The sequence below is a fragment of the Diplotaxodon limnothrissa genome, linkage group LG5 (assembly GCF_057381915.1).
Source record: "Diplotaxodon limnothrissa isolate DT_005_m linkage group LG5, D_limnothrissa_male_GT1.1, whole genome shotgun sequence".
Classification (NCBI taxonomy): domain Eukaryota; kingdom Metazoa; phylum Chordata; class Actinopteri; order Cichliformes; family Cichlidae; genus Diplotaxodon; species Diplotaxodon limnothrissa.
In genome coordinates this window covers 21,226,970-21,232,969 of record NC_140600.1, presented here as the reverse complement: position 1 = coordinate 21,232,969, position 6,000 = coordinate 21,226,970, and the positions used below count along the sequence as shown (strand labels likewise).

Sequence of the window (6,000 nt, the reverse complement as noted above, 5' to 3'; positions counted from 1 at the left end):
GATGGAGATGCTTTGAAACTGGAAGCTTTTCTGTTCATAATAACTGCACAACCATTTCCCGCCCTGCTGTCATTATGCCTGTAATCCTACATGTGGGAGTGCCCTACATACGTGCCTCAGGGTTTTATCTCTCTGTGTTATCAATGTTAACAATGAATCCCACATAATAGGAATAATGTGGAAGATGGTGATCTCATTTTAGTAGGAGCTACAATCATGTGACCAAAACGTTTCACAGGACTCTCTGCAGTCCAGTGAAACTGAGCACATCCTGACTGCATCCACATGAATGAAGAGTGTAAGTAGCAGCTAGGTGCTGCTAAATGCATTTGATGAATTGATAATCAGCAAGTGTGAACATCATTCGACAGTAAGAAAGATTAATCACAAGTGGAAAACATCTTCCCAGGAAGAGAGTAATATAGAGCTACTACAGTAACAATTAAATTAAGAATAGAAATGTAATATCATCCTGAGAACTGAAGGAAAAAAGTATCTTTCAGTTAATTTTTTTGTGATTTCCTGTCTCGTTGGAGCTAAAAGAAGCCACCGAAATGCATGAGAAATCACTGGAAAGACCTGGATTTCCTGGACTTGGTGCGTTAGCTCAAATGGACCTAAAAATCCATTACAGAGGACATAAATGAACAGGCTGGGTTTCAGGAGGATATAATGGTTTTATATTTTGCTTGGAGTAGTATAGAAGAGTAACTAGACATGAAAATGTTTCCAGCTGAGCTGTTTCTACCACTGATACCCAAAGGTTTCTGCTATAGAGACAGTCTGTTCTTTGATTTCCTGTTTCACTGAAGATGTTAAAAGAAGCTTCTCTGCCCTCTGGTGGTGTTTCTGTGTTCAGCATGCAGCGGGCCAGCAAGTCACAGACAGACGGACATAAACGGATTTTAACCGCTGTTCACTTCTTAAAGCACAGTTTGCACTTCTAATGGCGAATAAATTGTGCTTACAATAACTAGCAGACTGAGCAGTCTAAGAAATCGCCACTGTGACATTTAACACGAGCAGTCTGAAGGAAAGAGGATACTGAAAATATCTGATTCACTCGGTTTAACAGATCAGGTTCTTGATTGGTTCTCATCATACCTAAAGGCCAGAAATGAAAGTGTGATTACGGTTTAGAAAATCAGACTATTCAAATCTTACAGATCATCCTGCAAGTTACCTCTCAGTTAAAGCGTGCACTTCAATCTAAAAACTGTCTCCTCAGCTCATCACATTTCTACAACTCTGTTCTTCGAATAGGGGCAATGGCCAGCTGCACCTACCGGGCTATTTCAGACACAGCACCGCAGGATGCAAATAACTTGTTTGATCCTATTATGGCAGTCAGCCCCCCCCCCCGCCCGCCACTGTTTTCCTGTCTGGTATTATCACAAAATCAGTGTACTTACTTCAAGGGCACCTGCAGCCTTCCTGTGCAGGCGTTACGCCACTTTTAAACTAAATCTTCAAAATATAAAAAAATATATTAGATTTTTATTTTATATTTCAATAAGAAAATAAAAGTTATAGTAATCTCAAAGCCAAGTGTTCTCTTGCTTTGGGCCTCTTCTGTTTATGCAGTGCTTCAACCATAATGCCACAACCTGTTTTAAAATAAGCTTCTGCCTGCAGGACTGTACTTTGACCTCAGCAACACAGCCGCACCCTCTTTTATAATAGGTGAGCTGGTTTCCTTTTTTATGGATTGACAAGCCACGGCGCCAATCGGCTTGTTTTACAGGAAGGTAGGCGGGACTTCCTGTACAGTAGTGCAAGTAATCCAACATGGCGCTTACGTTGCTCGCCTGAGAGTGCAGTGGGAAGCGCTTTAAGTTCAGCTCGATTTCAGTAGTAGAGTTCATTAAAGCGGATCAGGCTTTTAGAAATGAAGGGGAAAGAGCGATCGCCGATGAAGAAGCGCTCCCGGGCGCTGGATGATAGCAGAGACCGAGGAGGAAGCCACCTGAGCAGCAAGAAGAGCGGAGCCCTGTCGGCGGTTAGCGGCAACACGGGTAACGGCTCTGCTTACAGCGGCTCTTCATCCAGGAGGAGCTTACACAACGACAAAAGAGACCTGAGGGATTCGGACGGACACAGCACATCCAGTCGGACTAGCAGCGGCTACGACTACGGAGTTGTTTCCGGGAACAAGCCGCACGGTGGCGCTGACCTCGCCGCGGAATCCTCCAGGCCGGGTTCACGCAGCGACCTAAGGCCTCCGTCAAACCCAGGAAGTGAGTACAAGACTTTGAAAATCAGCGAGCTGGGCTCCCAGCTCAACGACGAGGAAATAGAGGACGGCCTGTTCCACGAGTTCAGGAAGTTTGGGGACGTGAGCGTTAAAATGACCCGAGAAAACGACGAGAGGGTCGCGTTTGTGAACTTCAGGCGACCCGATGACGCCCGGGCTGCCAAACACGCCCGCGGGAAGCTGGTGCTGTACGATCGGCCGCTGAAAATAGAGACAGTCTACATGAGCAGACTTAGGAGCCGCTCCCCCGTTGCTAAAGACGGCTTCCCCGCGGGACACAGACCCCTACACGCTCAGAAAGCTCTGTCTCCCTCAGGCATGGGGTTCAGAGACTACCGGCTACAGCAGCTGGCTCTGGGCCGTCTGCCCCCTCCCCCTCTGCCGCCTCCTCACCTCAGAGATGTGGACAGAGACAGAGATTTTCCCGTGTATGAAGGCAGAAACAGACCGCCTTACATTCCCGAGTGTTTCCGCGATGAGGACATGTTGAGCCCCGAGGACGACCAGAGGGCAAACAGGACTTTGTTTTTGGGCAATTTGGACGTGACTGTGACGGAGAGTGACCTGAGAAGGGCGTTTGACAGGTTTGGAGTGATTACAGAGGTGGACATTAAGCGCACAGTGAGAGGCCAGAGCAACACCTATGGATTCATCAAGTTTGAGAACCTTGACATGGCTCATCGGGCCAAAGTGGCCATGGCTGGGAAAATCCTGGGCCACAGCCCGATTAAAATAGGATATGGGAAACCTACGCCCTCGACCAGGCTGTGGGTGGGGGGGCTCGGGCCTTGGGTTCCACTTGCTGCACTTGCCAAAGAGTTTGACCGCTTCGGGACCATCAGGACTATAGACTACAGGAAAGGTGATGCGTGGGCTTATATCCAGTATGAGAGCCTGGATGCTGCTCAGGCTGGGTATACTCACATGCGTGGCTTCCCTCTCGGTGGCCCCGACAGGAGACTCAGAGTGGACTTTGCAGAAGCAGAGACTCGCTACCAGCAGCAGCAGTATACGCAGCTTCCTCTCCCCCTGCCACACTATGAATTAGCCACCGAGCCATATTCACACCACCTTTCTGATCCAGTGAGAGCGAGAGAGCGGTCCCCTCCACTTCCTGCTCGCTTCAGAGACCGGGATCTCTACCCTGCTGAATGGTCTGGCCTCGGTGCACACGAGAGGATGCGAGGTTTTGACCCGGCAGACCGTCTGGACAGGCGCTCCCATGAGAGCTGGTCACTAGAACGGGAGCGGGAGTTGCAAAGCAGAGATTTGGCCCGCACAAAGAGACCTTTAGATGACGGTTGGCGGCTGGAGCACTCCCCTGACGGCAGTAACTTTGGTCTGCGGCGTCATGGCAGCTCTCTGGACCGCAGCCCGGGAGGGAGCAGCCGAGATGGGGGGCGCTACAGTGACCCCGAACGCTTGCCTCGCTCTGGCAGAACCTCCCCAGTCAAAGACAGGAAGAACAGCCTGGACGCTGGGTTTGTGGACAAAAAAAGGAGAACACGCAGCCCATCAGAGCCACGCTCCGGCTCCGAGAAGGGGCGCAAACACAAAGTCAGTGACTCCTCCAAGAGCCCAGCGAAGAAGGAGGACCGCTCAGAACATCTTTCCTCCTCTACAAACTCCTCCAAACCCGGTCAGCAGCCTGACCCAGATGCTGAAAAACAGAAGCAGAGTCAGGTCTGGCAGGGCGTCCTCCTGCTGAAGAATAGCAGCTTCCCCACCTCACTGCACCTGCTGGAAGGGGACATGAAGGTGGCTGCCAGTCTGCTGGTGGACGGCTCTAAAGGGGGCCAAGTTTCCCAACTGAAGATCAGCCAGCGCCTGCGCCTGGACCAGCCGAAGTTGGACGAGGTCTCCCGTCGCATCAAGGCCGCCGGGTCCAGCGGACACGCCATCCTCCTCGCTTTGCCTTGGACATCCGACGACAGCGGTGCCCAGGACGCCGTCAACTCCACTGAGAGACCCCTGAAGAACCTGGTGTCCTACCTGAAGCAGAAAGAGGCGGCAGGTATCATCAGCCTCCCCGCTGGGGGCGGCCGTGACAAGGACCACGGAGGAGTACTACACGCTTTTCCCCCATGTGAGTTTTCCCAGCAGTTCTTGGATGCCTCTGCCAAAGCCTTTGCCAAATCAGAGGATGACTACTTGGTAATGGTTATTATCAGAGGAGCATCATGAAAAAAAAAAAAAAGAAAAAAAAACCCAACAACAACAACATGTTTCATGTCACACTCAAAACTGTTAAACTGTGAGATGTAAACACAGGGAGAAGAAGTGGTATTAAAGCAGTGCAGGAGACAAACAGCAGGATGCAGATTTTAAGCTCTCTAACCTGCTTCTATTTCATCCTGGTGAAAGTTTATAAAATTAAAGTCAAACTGAATTAAGTACATTTTTATAAGTTGATGAATTTGATTGTTAAATCAGGTGAAAGTTTGCCTTTACTATTTAGATATTTAGATTAAATGCACATTACCTGAAGGGTACTATCCTAAGGTGAGTCCAGAGTGAACTACAGGTCTGTGAATCAGTACTGTGTGTGTTGCCTTATCGTTTAAAAAGAACAGGTCCTTTATGTGCTTTTCACACAACTCCTGCCTACAACAATGAGCTGAAGATCCAGAAGAGAGCATTTAGCCTCATTTTTGGTATTTGAAATCAAACTCATGTACACTGTTTTCTTTTTTTTCTTTTCTTCTCCTGATTAAGGAAGTCCATTTGCTTTAAAGCAGTATCCGTTGGCCAGTAATTGACCTACACCAGATGTTCGTATGTATTTGGTTTTCTTTTTTTTGTGACCAAGTAAAAAAAAATTTGAAGACTTCCAAATTCCAACTTTCAGTAAAATGATCTTTAAGATGTCAAATTATAGCAGAAAGAGCAGTTAAACAGACCAAATCACTCCATCACTCCTTCTGGATATTCATGTGTAAAGTTAAGGTACACGAGAGCATCAGGAGTTTCAAGTATAATTTACATTACCAGTGCTTTTGTGTGTGTATGTGTAGTTGCGCGTGTGTGTGTGTGTGTGTGTGTGTGTGTGTGTGTGTGTGTGTGCCATGTTTCATGAGTCATGTTACTTTATGACTAAGTGGAGGTTTGTCATCGGTGCTTTCACAATTTTCACCAAGCACTTGTACCAGCAGCAGCCGTTTGTGAGGGGATGGACACAAGCAGCAAGCTCTGCGAGCTTTCATTTCTCAAAGGCGTATCAGGACCCAACTACTGATTGATCTTTAAATTATTATTATTATCCATCTGAAATTGTGAAAAATGCTCCCTGATTGACCAAAAGTCCAAAACCCGAGGACTAGATTTTTTTCGTGTGTGTTTGAAATTTTTTGCTTATCGTTATCTTTTAATATTTTAGTAACGAGCTAAATCAACTCCCCCGCAGTCTCAATGCAAATTTTACAAGGCTAGTCTGTGTTGTCGGGCTCTTATTTTGAAGTATGGGGTTGCTTTTTGTGTCCTTCCCTTCTCCGTTGTGTGGTTTGTTTAGTTTTTTTTGTTCTTTTTTAATTATCCACAGTTTGGTTGAGCATTTATTGTTTGATCAGATACCTCACTCAGTTTGTCATGTTTTAACTCACTGATTACAATTACTACCCTAAGAAAGCATATTGTTTTTGTTTTGTTTTTTAAAAAAAAAGAATGATGTAACCTCCAACTGAAGAGCTGTATACCATGCACAGGTCTTTTTTTTTCTTTTCTTCTTTGCCTGATTGTGAGTTTCCAAA

The 6,000-nt window shown here is 47.0% G+C and overlaps 1 pseudogene; it reads left to right on the top strand.

Annotated features, from left to right (window-relative positions):
• Window positions 1-1,788: 1,788 nt before the first annotated feature.
• Window positions 1,789-5,017, top strand: LOC146632220 (RNA-binding protein 15 pseudogene; annotated as a pseudogene).
• The last annotated feature ends 983 nt before the right edge of the window (window positions 5,018-6,000 follow it).